Source organism: Lycorma delicatula, chromosome 9, assembly GCF_047948215.1.
Source record: "Lycorma delicatula isolate Av1 chromosome 9, ASM4794821v1, whole genome shotgun sequence".
In the NCBI taxonomy this organism is placed as follows: Eukaryota; Metazoa; Arthropoda; class Insecta; order Hemiptera; family Fulgoridae; genus Lycorma; species Lycorma delicatula.
Window position 1 is genome coordinate 23,661,795 of NC_134463.1, and position 18,326 is coordinate 23,680,120.

An 18,326-nucleotide genomic window follows, 5' to 3' on the forward strand; every position below is an offset into this window, starting at 1 on the left:
TGACTATAACACTTTTTTTGAAGTCTGACGGAAATTCCCCTTTTTCATAAATATTACACACCAGTTTGTATAATCTACCTATAATCTTATAGGTAGCCATATAATAAAACTGAATACATCACGAAAAAATTAAAAAAAAACAACATTTTTCAATGAGAAACCTTTTTGTAGGAATCCATGGATTCTGTCTTGATTAAATTTTCTGACAGAGTATTTCACAATCTAAAAGCTGTCAAGCAAATAACTTATTTATATATATTTAATATTATAATTCAGTTGGTGCGTAGGTGCCTTTAAATGTAAAGCAAACAAATGCCTTTGAATGCACTATAGATGTCCATTTAAAAGAATTCTTTAAATAAGGAGAACCCTTAATCCTAATGATGTTTCCATACCTCAGTGAAGTTATGTTGGGTACTAGTTAATTTTACTGGGTAATATTATATACTACCAGAACTTTTTGGCTAATGACCTTAACACGTCCACTGCGTATCACGCAGTGATACGCAGTGATAACAGTAACAGTGCTAACAGTGATAGTGTGAATACTTTAATAATAAATGAAATCATAATCGTCATAAAATAATGAAGGTCTAATTATATTTATAAACAGATTTAAGTGATAATTTATTAACTATATTTAAAAGGAAGTAATTTAACAATGCAATTTTTTTTATAAAATAACAAAATTTAATCACAAACAAATGAACCTTAAACAAAAGCATTATCGATTAAAATATTAAACGCCGATTTACAATGGTTAATTAGATGACCTTCATGGTATAAACAAATAAGTAAACTATGAACACTAAAGATGATTTTGTAACTGATATTTATCTCAAAAACCGTTCAATATTCTAAAGTTATAATAATAACCTTAAAATAATACTTAAATAACATTTCTACGAAATATAATGCGGTAATACAATTTTAATTATGTTCACATATAAATTAAGAATACAAAGGTAATATTAAAAAAAAGCTAAATAATAAATAACATTTTTAAAATTAAGCACTGAAATTTTTATTCTTCTGCAACTCTACAGCCCTTGATCGGCTTTGAATTCCTCAGTAATTCTTCTCTAAACCTCTTAATTAGTTGTCATAGATTGAAATCTAATCTCCTAAAATATCATGTATCCACCTTTTTGTATGCCAGCAATTTTTTTAAATTATCATGACGGTCCAATTCTTCCTACAATATTAACTTGAACGACCATCCTGATTGTCTCCACTCTCTTAATATGTCCTCACCAACTTTATGTCTTTACAAGTATGTTAATAATTATCCATCTATGAGTGTTCAGTTATACTTTTTGTAGTGCTCTCCAATTATATACTACCTTAACTGGCACACAAAACCTCCTTAGAATTTTTGTGAATCTCCTTAATATATTTTTATTTCTTTATTATAAAATTCATGTTTCACAGACATAGGTGACAAACAAGCAAAGTAAACTCACATATATTTTATTTTTGTATCCCTCTATGTCGCTGAAATTTATGTAAGATTATCTAAAATGAGCAATAAATTCAACAGAAATTACTTAAAAATTCTACATATACAAATTACATTATTTTTTATGTAACAACAATAATTATTAAAACAAATACAAAAACATAAATAGCCTATGTAATTTTCACATAAAATTAAAATAATACCATTGTGATGATAAAGAGTAATTAATAGCTCAATATTTTAATTACATTATAAAGTAAAAATTAATATATTTTTACGAATGAATCATTAATTTATGGACAAAACAATGCAAGCTAAATATATATATATATATGTCTACACCATAAAACAGATATAAAAAATATGCTAAATGATTACCGAAATAACTTAGATTGTAGAAAACATGCTACTGCTACTTAAATAAATAAAATCTAAAATAAAACATACATTTTGAATGCTGAATGATCATTGTAACTACAAACAGGGATACATAAAGGTAAATATAACTATAAAAATAAAAGACATAAATGAAAAACCAACAATAAAGAAAAATCAATAAACAAATATACAATGCTTGAAAAAACTACAAAAAAGGATATTTTTACCTGTTCGCAAAAAAAAAAATTAATAAAAACTCATAATCAAACAATTTGCAGTATGTTAAGGGAGATATATATATATATATATATATATATATATATATTACTCTTTTTAGCCATGACTAATTTTTGGCCCTGTCTTACAGGACAGTTTATGTGGTTTAGACTGTATTTAAACTAACTTTCTGCTTTTGGCTAGGGCTGTTCAAAAAAATTCTGTAAAGATTTTAATTAAAGTTGTTTTTATTTTAATTTAAAAAAAATATAGTCAGAAATAGTATTTTTATATGTAATGTTTATTTAATTATTACTTTTTTTGTATTCATTTTTAATTTTACCAATTATCCTTAAAAATGCTGATGATTGTTTAACGATCAAAATATGTTTTATATACTTTATGTAAAAGGTTTTTACGGTTTTCAATTTACTAATTATTCGAAAATATATTTATTATTATTAAATTATATATATATATGTAAAAAAATTAATTAATTTATAAAGCGAGTTATTTTTGAAACTGATAAGTAATCAATTAATATCGGTAAATGTCGTACTTTTTTTGATAGGATGAATTTTTAGTATAAGAAAAATATGTCTAACTGGGATTTGAACCCAGTCTTCCATAAAAATAAAAGACAAATACTGTATTAACACTTTGCAAACAGGTCTGTCGAGTGGTAGAAAACAATAAAAAAGAGTTTAAAAATTCAATTACAATATTTTTAATAATGTGTTATTTTTTAATTTGAGAATAAAAATTACAATAAAGTAAAATTAGAATTGCTATAAAAAAAAGTTTATTAATAAATAATTACTTTTAACGTTAACTTTGTTTTTGAATCTAAAAAATATTAAATTTAATGTTCTCATGTGTTTCATAAAAATAAATAAATGAATAAAATAAAAAATGTTTATAGACATAGTTCATTAATTCCAGTACTAACTTTTAATAATGAATGTTTTATAGATCAAAATAAAAGTCGTAAAATCATTTAAGATAACACTCTCATTTATTCAACGAATGTCAAATTTATTAACTACCTTTCTCAACAAACAAAATTATAAAACTAGTGTGAGCTTGATAACAAACGAAGGGAAGATAGCAGTTTATAAATGTAATTTAATAAGCAGTTAAGATGCTCATTAACAGATTATATTCTCACAGTTTTTATTTTCTACGCCAGACATAAATTAACGGCGAAAAGATTATAAAACTCCTACAAATATAATTCAGCTAGCTAATTGTAATTTTTGGTTTAATCAATCAAATATTAAAAGATAATTCGTTAAAAATGGTACTTCAAACAAGGCGTAATTCGATATTATAGTCAGAAATGCGTAAACACTACAAAGGCGGGCACGTGATATAAAATGAACAGTTACAAAAATACTATGAATGAAAATAGTATCACTATTAGCAACAGCACTTAAGTAATAGATCTATACGACTTTGCGAAGTGTACGCGCGATAAAGTACAGAACTCATATATCCAACATCTGATTTATCATATAAATCAAATGTTAAAATTTTAACATTTTCTTGACATTAAAAAAGGGCAATTAAAACAAAATCAGGAAAAAGTTAAAACATAATTTAACATCCTTTAAAGTTTGACAATAAATTAGGAAAATGACACCCACTCATTCGTCATATTTGATACTTTCCTTGAAAATCTAATGAATAATAAATTCAAACTTCGTAAATCACAGACAATTGAAGCGGGAAATTATAATTTGTTTTAAAGAGGTTGTCATTTTCAAGACAACGTAACACAACTGGATTGTTTTAGTTCCAGAGACAATTGCTGTACATTCTAACTAGAAGTAAAGACAAACGTTTCGCAACTGTAAATAGTAAAGATTTTGTTGAAATGTAACACAAACAACTTCAAAATGTACACGGTAAATCCAGATAATACTTACATTAATGAATGTCAAGCGTTGTTAATAAAAATACGTAACTAAATACGAAAAAAAATAAACAATGAACGCGAACTCCGCACTTCAACTCGCACACTAACTTCCCCTAAAGTTACCGTACAACTAACATTCATTGAGAATTCGACAGTTTGCGAGAGTAGTCAGCGTAGCCACTCTGGGAAAAAAATGTACTACTTCGACTACGTCACTAACTTTTGTGAATTAGGACTGGAATTAAATATTTTTAATAAAATTGCATTGAATATTAAATTTATGAAGGTTTTGATATAAATAAGCAATTATTTCACAGAGTCGCTTTTTAATTGATATGCTTATTTTTTTTCATAAAATTGACCGCAATATTTTAATTTTATTGTAATCCTTAAGGTATAAATAAATATTTATTTCCATATAGAATTTTTACTAGTATATATATATATAAACGTAAACCTACTAAACCCTATTCTACCATTTTATAAATATTTGATGTACCATATTTTTTGTACACTTTCATTTGCGAAGCTAATTTAACATTGAAGCATACTCCACCGCTCCAGAATGAGTGGCTGAGAACTAAATAAAACCATTGTACGCTTGCGTGACTATAATAGTGATCGGGATGTTTATTACTCCAGTTCGACAACGGTAATTTTCACAACATAAAAATTTATATAGAGATCAGTGTTGAAAATCAGAACACTTCTACTGCATCGGTTTAAAAGTGGATTTATCCCTTCTCTTACACTTACCTCTGGGCATGCATAATTTCATTTTATTTAGTTTAAGCCACTCATTTGGGACGCTAGTTTCCAACATTTTGGATACTCTATCCAGTTATAGAGATCAGTGTAAATACTAAAGAATTTTTGTATCTGGTAAATAGTTCAAAATGGTTGTAACTTTGGAAATGGACGATATTACGTTGAACGATGATGAAGCTGTTGAAAATATTGGATTTGGTTGTTCTTTAGTGAGTTTTTCTGAATGGAAAGAAATCTTATCTATGATAAATAACCTAAAAGAAGATCAATTATCTGAGGATATGTAACAATCTGAGCTTGCTTACGAAAAGTTTAGGTACTTAGCCAAATACAAATAACAACCACATTTATTAGAATCGTATCTGGATCAGATATTGAATGAAATTATATTGTTAGTAAGAGTGTCAGACTCTTTAATCGAATTGAAACGTAGAGCATTTCAGTATCTTTTTATTACTGTGAATGTTAGAGGCTATAAGATCGTTGTTCTACCTGCTTCTGAGGTTAGTGTTTTGTTCACATGTTATTTTTACGTTCGTTATGTTAAATATTATTTGATAAAGTTATCTGTAGAGTGGAAAGTGATAAGACACATTTATTATTGCTCTTTGTAATACTTTTATGTAGGAGTTAAAGTATTACGATCTTGTAACATCAATTGTTTAGTTTCCCATGTTCTCATGTTACATTCTCTTTTAATCAATTAGGTTAAAAAATAATTTTAAAAATTGAGCTACATTTCACCTGTAAATGATGGTTGTATTAATAATGTAACTTTGTAGCATCTTTTAGGAGTGCATATTTATTTTTGTTAAAAGACATAACCTATCATTTAATTTTTTTATTTATTTATTTTCTTGTTTAGCCTCCGGTAACTACCGTTTAGATAATACTGCAGAGGATGATATGTATGAGTGTAAATGAAGTGTAGTCTTGTACATTCTCAGTTCGACCATTCCTGAGATGTGTGGTTAATTGAAACTCAACCACCAAAGAACACCGGTATCCACGATCTAGTATTCAAATCCATGCAAAAATAACTGGTTTTACTAGGAGTTGTACGCTGTAACTCTCGACTTCCTAATCAGCTGATTAGGGAAGACGCGTTGACTTCCTAATCAGCTGATTTGGGAAGACGCATTAACCACTAGATCAACCCGGTGGGTTATCATTTAATGTTGCCTTAACTAAACAATTCTCTGTAAACTATTATTTCTAGGGATCTATGTTATTTTTACAAAGCAGCAACATGTTGTGCAGTCGTATCAATATGTTGAAGCTACCATCTGTTAAGATTTAAAATAGAATCCTATTGTTCTTCATTAGTGCCCATTCATTATTGCCTTACATGCATTATCAAATACATTGATTTAGTTGTTATACTATAAAATACTAACAGCTACGCTATATTTATTTTTTTTTTAGTTACAAATCTACAATGAATTAAAAGGAAGGGAAGTAGCTTACTATATTGGTTTGTTAAAGATTATGCGGAAAGTAATAAAAGCTGTTTTCAAAATGTATTTTACTACAAAACCATTAACACAGCTTGATTAAGAAAATAAAATGTGAATTATTGAGGTCTGCAGGGAAGCAAGAATATTCTTTGATAAAATTAGCAGATAGAAAATACGTTAAAGGTGTTGTGTAGAATTACAATAGTATACGTTTTACTTGCTCATGTTGCACAATTTCATCACAAAACAACTGGTTAATGTTTATGCTTTTTTTAATTCATTTATAATTTCAAATCTTGTGTATGAAAATGTGTTACAGAAATCTTGTAGCTCATGAAAAATGCCATGCCTTATCAGGATTCAAACTCTACTTTCCATTTCCACTTTGAAAATGTTTACAATGTGAAAAACTGCAGTACTATGCCAGCACAACTTGTTAGTCTATATTAATGAGGTTATTACCTTTTATCCAAAGGTTTCAGGTTTGAGTCCTGATCAGGCATGGTATTTTTCGTATTCTACAAGATTCATTATCATCTAGTGACTTATTGGCTGCTGGCATGCAGGGTTTTTCTATTTATCAATAAGTAAATCACATAAACATAATGTAATTATTAGTTTATTCACTAGCTAAATTAATTATTTAGTTGTTAGTATTAAATGTATAGTAATTATCCTCAAGCTTTTAATTTTGCAGTTTTTTAAATTATGCGGTCTTAGTTTTGTTTAAATTATAAATAAAATTAATAATAATAATTAATATGATATATAACTGTTGATTTCAGATTTGGAACTTGTTCTACTACTTCTTGAAGTCCAGGATGAGAAAGACACTGTAACTTTAGAAACAAGATATTCCTTGTTGTTATATTTTTCTATTATTGTAATGATAACATTTCATATGGCACATCTTGATTCTGGTGTTCAAGAAATTTCTACTAAAGATAGGTTAGTAAATTGTGTAAGATTGTTTTTTCATGATAGGATGAAATTCAATTTTAGTTTGATAGATGATTATTTCCAGAACATAATTATTTATTATCAAAATAAAATTTCTACTCTTTCCACTAATTGTATAAAAGAGTGGATTTCAAAAGGATTTGAAGTTTCTGCCTGAGTATGATAATAGTAATCAGCCATGTATTTTTAGATAACCTAAAAAAAAAATGATTTTGTAATTATGGTAATGTTTTCTTACTTATCATAGTCCAGGCCACTCACATTTTACTGTTCAATAATTATCATTCTATTTCTGCTGGTTATAATTAGTTATTTTTGATATATTAAATAAAAATAATAAATAAGATTCATTATCAGTGTCTATTGTAGGCAACTCATGCCGGGAATTGCAAACAAATGCACCATAGTTTATATGAGTTTGTTTACTTTTCACGTCAATTTGGTGCATTTATACAATGACTGTAATTAAATTAGGATTTACCTTTTTCATTAAAATCCACAATTAAATTCTTGTAAAATGGGAGTATTTAATTACAGTGGTAGTGTATTATGATAAAAATTTTTAGAGCATTTACAAGCATTAAAATTAAGTGTAATATTCGGATGTTGGCTTATACACCTACTGGCCTTGGGATTCAATTTCAGGTCAATGTCTGTCATTTTTTCCTCCAATAATTAAATTTATTTCATCTTCCTCATTAAAATCTATGTTATAGTGATTATTTGAGTTTCCAATAGCAAAAAATTCATGATTATCCCTAAAGACCAAAAATTAATCAACTTTGCCAGTTTTTTCATTTTATGCTTATTTTTTCATCGTAAGCTATTTATTTTTTTGTTTATCATTTTATAACATTAGTTTTTGTTCCTAGTTTTCATCACTAATAAGTGTTTCATCAAAAATTTTTAGAAAAGGATTATTTTGAATGAATTAACCCATTAACGATACCAGATTTACTGATTTATATACGGAGTGTTTATAAAAGAACACCTTGATTCCAAGAAATTTTATTAAATAATGGAATCAGTTAAAAGGATCTGATCTTCATATTATGTTCGTTATATTAAGTTTTTCATTTTAAATATGTGTCGCTGTTGCCACCACTGTGTGACCTTCACTACATATTCGATTAGCAGTCTCTCTCAGTTACGATGACACCAAAGCAGAAAGCTCATTGCGTGATTTGGTTTATTGAAACAAGATCGGTTCAGTTTCGTGTAATTTTCAACATGAATATGGCACTGCCCCGCCTACGAATAAAACAATACTTCAGTGGTTTAATCAGTTTAAGGAAACAAGCAGTGCCTTAAAGATGAAGTCACTAGAGAGGCCGTTTGTAACTGAACAGAATATGAAACAGAACTGAATAATGGAATAAGATAGGTGTCATCCTATTTTATTTTATATATTAATTCTGTACTTAGGTTTTTTTCGGATTGATATACTTTGTGTAGTGTAGAGGAATATGATTCTCGAAAGGATGGACTTTAGAAAAATAATTAATTATATGTATTTGCATATATAATATAATATTGCACATTTATGCTTATACCGATTGTGATTTCTTAATAATACGTATTGCTGTTTGTTGAAAAACCATCTAGATCATTAAAGTAGAAGCATTAGGTTCAAAAGGTGAATATCGGAGAAACTTTTTCCTGTCGATCACACCAGGTAGAAAAGGTCCCATACCTTAAGAAAAGAAGCATACTTCCATTACCATACTAAAAGTCGAGAACTTACCAAAAACATTTTGAGATATTCAGGTAGATCCAATGAAATGGGTTGCTCTATGTCAATGTAAAACGTTTTTCGATTTTAACTAGTCAAATATTGAATTTATGGAAAAATATTTTAAACAAAAGTTATAGAACGGAATGTTACACAACAAAAACTTCCAGTAATATATTCATAAGATGATAAATAAACGAGAGATTGCTTTACTTTTGTTTTATAAATTATATTCTAAGACTGGTGTTGTGTGTATTATATTTCCTAGATATTATGTTTTTACGTGTTGCTTATAAAATCATACGACTGGCTTTTTTGTCTTTTAATTTAAAAAAAAAATTACTTCTTATTTTTGCTTAACTTTGTAATTTAAATTTAAATGAGTCCCATTACTTTATCCGTATTTTTAAATTTATTTAATGTTTACGTCTTTCTTCCCTGCGATGTTCTGAATAAATAGATATTTTTGTTTCGTGTATTAAATTCACATTTTATGTTTTTTTTTTTCTAACGTTATGTCTTGGTTGGATATCATTAATGAATCATTTGAACAAAAAGTAACGGTAATTAAAAATAATAAAATTATTTTTTATTACAAGTGTTTAAAATGTAAAGATATAATATGAAGGTTTAAAAAGCAAGGAAACCACAAACTATAAACATCAGTTCATTTTATAATAAGAAATTAGTAACTTATGAAATTGCTATTTAATTAATGCCTAAAACACTATAATCGATATATTCAGAAAATCAATTACAATATTTATTATTTTATATTGACTAAAGGTAATGTTCATATTTATGATTACAGATCTTGGTTTCATTGAACTACTGGCATATAAAGAAAACTCTTCTATATAGTGGCTATTTTCGGAAATTGACAGGATCATGTACGGTGAACATTTAAATGTTAACATAAGAAAAAAAAACAGAAAAATGGAGAAGCCCCTTTTTGTATATGTTATATTATGTCACTTACTGGATAATATCGGTGTACATTGCCGATACTTGGATTGATCAAACTATTCTTGATTTATTCCACTAATAATAATTCTACATCTTTTTTTAATTAAATTTTATTGACTGCAAAACACAAAAACATAGCAGAATGAATTCAGGAAATCCTAATGAAAATTTTATTGTAATCTGAATCAGAGTTCCTTATATTACTCAGTATTATTTTAAATAAATAAATTAACATGAGAAAATATGTAACAGAATATTTAATTATGTATATTTGTATTTATTATTGATTCAAATTTTCATTAATCCTTAAAAACAAATATTAGAATAGGGTGTTACGCAGCTGAACAGAAAGTATTTATAAAATTAAAATTTATCAAAAACATTATAAGTACAGATTTATATTTATATTTATCTGTATACTTTTATCTTTAAGTATTATATAAATATATAATCTGTATAATATAAAAATATACAGATATTATACGTTTATAACAACATAGAATATTTATTTTTAGTCAGTTGGTCTATATAATAATAATAATAATACAAATAAAATGATGTAGTTACAAATTAAATAGTAACAAATTAATCTTATATGGGTTACAAGATTATTTATGATGTTATTTAATTTGAAGGTTTTTTCATGCTTTTAGAAAATCTGTATTAATTATTTATATTTGACTTCACACGCAAGTGCTTAAAATGTAAATCATTTTTCAAGTTACACAAATGCTTTGCAAAAGTTTTCGCATAAAGACAACGAAAAAAATATGATTTTTAAAATCATACAAAATAAAATCATATAAATAAAGATTTATTATCAATTTATTATTCTTTATTTATACTATAATGTTACTTTTATATTAATAATTACAAATGCTTACATATTAATTGCTTGATCAATACACTTGGAATACTAATATAACCTAAAATTTAATTTATCACAATCTTTTATGCATTGGTTTAATGTTTGTTTTTTTAAAGTTAACTTGTAGTAGAAAATTTTCTATACAAAAATAAATAAACAATAGAATTAGTACAAGATTTTTAATTTTTGTGTCTAAACTAAATGTAGTAAATGATATGTTTTACCGTTGTTATAAAAGATTATTTACCATCTGCATTAATTCGTAATACAACATAGGTACATTTGACTTAACTTCATTTGATAATGTTCCAGTTTGTATTGTTGGTCTAATACCTATAACAATATAAAACGATTGTTAAGAACATTGAAGAAAACAAGTAAAAAACATTAAATAAAATTTCTTCTAAGAAAATGAAATTTGTGTACGTACTGTAATTGTATTGTACACTCCTCTTACAAAAAAGCTAGTTTCTTTCTTAGGTACATCTTCAGCAAGAGTTACTCTTTTCTTTTCATTCACACTCGAGGTTTCATTATTTTTAGTTGAAAAAGATGTTTCACCAACCAGCATCATCAAACCAGATTGATAAACAAAAAATCAGTTTTAAAAATAACATTTTAATTTATATATTTATAATTTATTTTATTACACCAAAATACAAAAGTACTTAAAAAACTTTTATTATGAATTTGACGTAACCTACCTTATCATAATTGTAAAAATGTCTTGATGATATGTATTACAGGTAGATTCCAAGCTCTTTATTACCTATATTGAAATTTATTTCTAATGCTAGGTGAATGGATTGCAAAAGTTTTCTTTTATCGAGAATAAAATACCTTAGTTTTATGTAAAGCCAATTCTTATCAGTTTTAAATAAAACATGTAATTTTTGATCTATAAACTGCATAAAAAAATTATTATATGTTGTGACTAGTATCTTGTAAAAAACGTTGATATTTAACGACTAATAAAACTAATGTAAAATATTTAATTTTCTAAGTGGATATAACAGAATAAAGAAATGGATATATAGAAGTGGTTATAGTGAATATCCACTATAGATAGGGAATCTTGGAGAGCTGCATCAAACCAGTCAAATGACTGAAGACAAAAAAAAAATAGTGAATAATGGAAATACAAGTTTATTTATAAGTAATCATTCTATATTTAAACTTACAATACATTAATATTTACATGTCTTTAGGGAAATGTATGATACAATTATATTTCTTTTATAAAACCAATCTATTTTTCCTAAGTTTGCAGTGTTAAATTTTTGCAAAGTAACTAGTGTGTGATGAATAGCTGTAATAAATAAAAACAAAATTATTATAGGTATTTAAAATTTGTATATTTAAACAAAATTTAATAATTAGCATTGATTTTATCATAAAAGATACCTTACCATTATTTTTAAATGCATTCATATTTTTCACCATATCATTCTGTCCAATTTACATATATTGTTCCATTTTTTGCTCACTAATATTACACTTAAAAGTGTCTTACTATCCAGCAATCTTAAAACTGGAAAGATAAGAAAACGTTATTTTTAAAATTAACATTTCAATGGATACAAATTTATTTTATTACAGAAAGGTACCAAAAAAATTAATATGAATTTGATATCGTACTTTAATATCATAATTGCAGTCTCTATTTGTATGTAATTCACTTAAAATGTCCAATTTTTTATCATCCCAACTATTTGTATAACTAATCATCGTAAATATAAGATTTATTTTAATTATACGTTCATGTTTGTTCTTCTGTTTGCTGGATATCTATTTATTATGGTCAACATTTTCCTTTCATTCCCAAGTTGTGCATTGAAGTCCCCACCAGAATTCTGACATTATTCTTCGGGATCTTGAGTATCTCATTTTCTAGTACATTGCAAAACTCTTCCACTTTTTTGGATTTTACCGATTATGTACATTTATGAGGGTTTGACAATTAATCACCAGTTTATTAAGAGATTTTATAGTTAGAATGGATAACCTCAGATTTGAATTTTTAAATCTGTCACTGCATTAAAAAAATTTTTATCCACCGTAAAAGCCATTCTCAAGTGTGGAAGATTCTTCATAACTCGCTTCCCTGCTCTAACTTAAGATATTTATTTAATCCATCCGAATCAAAGGTGATCTCTTCTAGAAACCTGTTTTCTTGCGATGCTAGAATTGAAATTTCAGTGTTTTCAGTTCTGTTATATTTCTTAGTTTTGCAACTTGATTCAGTGAAATAATGTTTTAAGTTCCAAAGAAATACTTTTACTTATTTTTACCTTTTGAAAACTTGTGGTGCATTGATTCACCAACTATTTTTAACTGGTAAGCCCATTGTTACCTTGGAATCTGAAACCTGACTTTGTCTTCAGGGTATTTATTATATTCATAAGAAGCCATATTCCGTGATATTAATATTTTGATGGTTGGAAAGAGTTCTATGTTCTACAACTGGGGTTGTTAGCCCTAGAGGGTTTTTTCTTTGTTCACTTCATCTTACCCTTTATCAGATGAAGCTATCTGACCCCAGGATTGCTCAGATGGCAAGTTCGGGACTCACACTCGTTAAAATACCTCTCCCTTATACAATAGCTTGGAAATTTGCCTTTTGGCATTGTCATGGGCTGCCATGTCCTTGTGGACATCTATATGAATGAATCAGAGAGTTCTTGGCACGTCAACGACAGTGATGTCCCCTTGGGGCTCTTGACTTCCTTCGTAACAAGGCTATTCTCTCTTCATTCATCTGTGCAAACAGCTATTGCTGTCGGCCGTCTTCTGTCATCTTCCTTCTAAGTATTATCTTATATTATGTGCCTATGGCCTCCTAGGAGGCTACCCTAGACAATAGTTTGTCTGTTATGTTTTCTATGTTTAATTGTCCCACAACTGCCAGACATTTCTGCCTGTCTGAGGCCCACTTTTCACATTCAAAAAATGTATGCTGAGCCGTGTCATCTTTTCTACTGTAGATGCACCACAGATTAACCTTCCTCTTCATTCTACACAGGTTGAAGTTAAATGCCCCATGGCTCGTCAACAGCTAGGTCAGCCAGAAGTTAATCTCCTCGTGTCGCCTACAAGACTCATTTCTTGACATCAGGGAAGACACAGTAAGACAATTTTTCCACATCAACTGCTTCCCACCTGCTTTACCACTCAGCCAGCATATCTCGTATGCTACTTCCTTGGTCACTCAATTAGATCTACCTACACTTTCTGCCACCTGTAACTCAACCAGGGGTACACCTGTACCCCTGTTGACAAACACCGCGTCCATGGACACAGTCCTATATGCTGATGCAATTCTCAATGCCATCTTCCTTTTGACCCTGTTAAGACTAGCGTTGCATCTCTCATAGTTCATGGCGCTTTGCCAGATGGGTGCCTCATTCATAATTATAGACAATACCGTCATGACAAGCTATTGCCTCTTCGAGGCCAGAGGACTTCCCACATTGCTCATGAGTCTGGTGAGGGCCCATTTTGCTCTTATCAGCCTTGTCAGGCACCTCCTCCACGTGCCTTGTGAACTTTTGCTCGTAGTCTAACCAAACACCTAGGTATTTGGCCCGCCTGACAGGCTTGAGCACAACATCACCCACTGTGATCCTGATTAGGGGTATACTTCTTTTCCCAGCAGGTATTATTAACTTTGTTTTATCGACTGCCAGGAATAACTCTTTGTCTTCCAGACAGTCTTTGGCCATCTTAATGTCGAGGTTTGTTTTCTCCTGTAGCCCCTGTATATCCTGGTCCACAGAGATCAGTGTGATGTCAGCATAGCCGACAGCCACTTCCCCATCTGGCCAATCTTGACCAAACAAGCCATCATAAACCATTCTAAAGAATCAGTTGAAGCAGAGACCCTTGAGGAACACCGCACTTCATCCAGAACTGTACAGTCGCATCTGCCGCAAAAGTTTAATCCTTCTGTGAGACAGATATTCTTCTGTTATACACCTCAATCTTGAGAAATTCCTGTCCTCAAATTCTTTCAGGATAGCATCTCATCTTATGCTTTTAAAGGCATTCTTGACATCCAGTAGGAGCGGAATTGGTACCTTCCTAAAGTGCCTAGAACCTCCTGCTGCCTCATCAGATGTTGAGTCTATCCCCTCTAATGCATCGATGGTGGACCTCCCAGTTCTAAAACCATATTGGTGTTCAGAAAGCTCATCCCCCTCGCCTCAACTTCTTATTTCAGCCTATGCAGCAATAAGGCTTCAAATAGCTTTCCTATGCTGTTTAATAAACATAGTGGCCTATAACCAGAGAGGTCTCCATCCCTTCTTCCTGGTTTCTTCAGTAGCACCAGCTGTGCACACTTCCATTCTCCTGGGATTATTCTGCAAAGCAAAACATGGTTTACCGCTTAAAGGATTTGTTGAATATGTGAAGTTTGAATAATTAGAAACGAATCCATATTAAGTTTATGCACTATTTATTGATTGAAAAGAAACATTTTTGATTAGATAGATCTGGTAGCCTTGATTGTTACAATTGCATTCCAGTTTAATAGTACATTGAATAGTAACAATTGAATATAAATAATACACATAATATATTGAGCAGTTGAAATAACATTGAATAGAATTAATGCAAATAATAAATCGAATAGCTGAATACATTGAATGTAACAGAACTAATACATATCATCTTGCATTGTGTGTCTACAATCGAGTGTCCACCATAGAGGTGAACGAGTCAGGTGAGCCCTAGCGGCGAGAATAGAACTACAACAATCAAGCTATAATTACAATAATTTAAATAAGAACAAAATATAAAACTTAACAGGATTGTCAGTGGGTCAGCCTCCATCGCTCCCATCACTACCTCTGCTGGAATCCTGGCTTTTCTCAGGCCTTGGCTTACTGCTCTTGATGCTAGAATGCATTTTTTTGCCTACATCTTTTAAGCCACTGGGTGGCTTCTGTGTCAGTTCTGGCCCTTCCCCTCTGAAGGATCTTCCTAGCTCCCAGACACTCCTTTTTTAAGGACACAATTTTGTGGTTCTACCTAACCCAACATCTTTCCATGCATACCCATGACCCTGACCAGAATCCATTACAGCCAAGTTCTTCAACAGGCAGGATAAGACAGCTTCATTGCCCACCACCCCTACAATTGGCTCACCGACAACTAGAGGGTTGGCTTCTTCCTGTCTGGCAGTAACCCAGAGCAGGTCATGCGTGCTCCTGCTTCTATTTAAATTTATTTGTATTACTCTCATACTGAGACTTTAGTACATTTACAGCTGCCAAAGCTATCTGTTAGCCTTCTTTACCACAATCAGTACATCTGGTCACGTCTTGCAGCTCTCCTTAATGTGGTCCTCACACACACAATTAAAACAGATCTTGGTCCTGTCAGTGTCCATTGCAGACACCTTGTGTCCCTGCACCCAGCATCAAAAACATCTCTCCTCATGGAGTACAAGGAGATCCTACAAGAGGCATCCAACCCCGTAGGGGGAAGACACCCACCTTGTAACATTACTGGTCGCCACACCACTCCCTCTGTTACAAGCCCTGAGGGGCTTTACTGGAGGTTGTCTTTAGACCCTCTAACTGGATACATCTCATAGTCATCAGCTAGACCTCGGCCAGAATGCCGCCACCAATGTAAATGCCTCGATAGACATTTGCATCACTAAATAAATATCAAATTTCACCTTCACGTAGGCCTCAAATGGACATCTTCACATCCAGCCTAATATGATTCTCTCAAACTAACTAACCGAAACCGCAAAAGCACGAACCCCGCGAATGGTGTTTGACAACACCATTCATGACTTGTGAATACCTCGGAAAACAAACAAGTTTAAAGTTAAATCAGTGCTATACTCATACCAGTCAAAATTATGTTTTACACAACATAGAGCTTCAGACCTGCACCCAAATAAGTTGACCATTTCAAGTCATATAACAAGCGGCATGCAACCTCATTCCAGTCTGGTTACAGTAGCTGGGGATAAACCCCGCACCACCACCTGGTCCCATCATGATGTTTCGCATGGCATTACCAAGTCATGATCAGGACCACCATCAGCGGAGGGAAGCCACAATCTCGGTTGCACAGGTACCATACCCTGGCAGCGCAGCAACCCCTCACCAGCAGGAGTCCCAAATCAAATCACAAACAATACCAATATAGCCGTGGCACAATGTCAATGTGCCTACCTCCAACCAATCCAATGCCTAAGCCAGAACACTAGCCAACTGGTATCCTACCATGATCGAGTACCTCGATTAAACTCTCTCTGCAGACCTGCACACTGCAAGGGCATGAAGAAAACTAGCCAGTATAGACCATTCCTCGCAGATCATCCAGTTGATACGTAGATCCAGAAAGGAATGTATTCTTTCAAATAAATGTATTCAACAGCTCGTGAATGTTTGACCTCGTATCAGGGACCTATGGGGCATTCGTCCCACCTGACCTGCCAAGGCCCCAAAAGCAGGAAACAATCCTGCTTTCGTTCTGACGTCAACATATTGTTTACCTTGGAAATGTAGTGTTCCTTATGGTCATTAGGTAAGATATCTATTGGTTTGACTACGGCTATAACACAGACTGCCTCCTGCAAGACTGTTCTGTATCCATCTATAACAGCCAGCAAGAGGAGTCGCTCAGCCAGCAGCAAAATGCCCACACAATACCTACAAGAGAGCCAGCTTACTCTAATGTGACTTTCCTTGAGCAGGGCTGCCACACTCTCTGAAGGTACTGCAACTATTGCTGCCGTGGTGGATCCAAAAGATGGCAAAGTCAAGACCACTTTGGCTGAGCCACCTTCTCCCACAGCCTCCATGATCTAGGCGGTGGTGTTTAGCTCATCCAAATCCTTAACCACAAGATGGAAGTACTATCCTGTCAGACCTACCTTCTACCCAGATGCTAGTTACAGTCTGGGTAATCTCCTTGCAGAGTTTGTCAACAGCCTTGCTCTCAGCCTTAACCCTGATTTGCAGGTCCTCTCCTGTTACTTTCCTTGCCAAGAGGACTCAACACTACTGGAAATGTAGTGTTCCTTATGGTCATTAGGTAAGATATCTATTGGTTTGACTACGGCTATAACACAGACTGCCTCCTGCAAGACTGTTATGTATCCACCTATAACAGCCAGCAAGAGGAGTCGCTCAGCCAGCAGCAAAATGCCCACACAATACCTACAAGAGAGCCAGCTTACTCTAATGTGACTTTCCTTGAGCAGGGCTGCCACACTCTCTTAAGGTACTGCAACTATTGCTGCCGTGGTGTATCCAAAAGATGGCAAAGTCAAGACCACTTTGGCTGAGCCACCTTCTCCCACAGCCTCCATGATCTAGGCGGTGGTGTTTAGCTCATCCAAATCCTTAACCACAAGATGGACAGACTATCCTGTCAGACCTACCTTCTACCCAGATGCTAGTTACAGTCTGGGTAATCTCCCTGCAGAGTTTGTCAACAGCCTTGCTCTCAGCCTTAACCCTGATTTGCAGGTCCTCTCCTGTTACTTTCCTTGCCAAGAGGACTCAACACTACTCCTAACTTTTCATAGGAGATGCTTTTCTACCCTTCTTCTTTGTATCAGCCAGTACTTAAAAAAA

General features: G+C 31.5%; 1 protein-coding gene and 1 long non-coding RNA gene across 8 annotated transcripts in view; one reads left to right on the forward strand and one right to left on the reverse strand.

Moving 5' to 3' along the window:
* drpr (multiple EGF like domains draper) overlaps positions 1-4,122 on the reverse strand; it is a 283,353-nt gene extending 279,231 nt beyond the window's left edge. For all 7 annotated transcript variants that reach the window (XM_075375261.1, XM_075375260.1, XM_075375259.1 and 4 more), the window contains exon 1: positions 3,982-4,122. The gene's annotated coding sequence lies outside the window, so the exon portion shown is untranslated. The remainder of the gene's footprint in view (positions 1-3,981) is intronic.
* A 585-nt stretch (positions 4,123-4,707) lies between these two features.
* LOC142329762 (uncharacterized) lies at positions 4,708-10,699 on the forward strand. The gene is made up of 3 exons (XR_012757589.1): positions 4,708-5,242; positions 6,982-7,144; positions 9,700-10,699. It is a non-coding gene; the product is annotated as an uncharacterized LOC142329762 (long non-coding RNA).
* Positions 10,700-18,326: the final 7,627 nt, after the last annotated feature.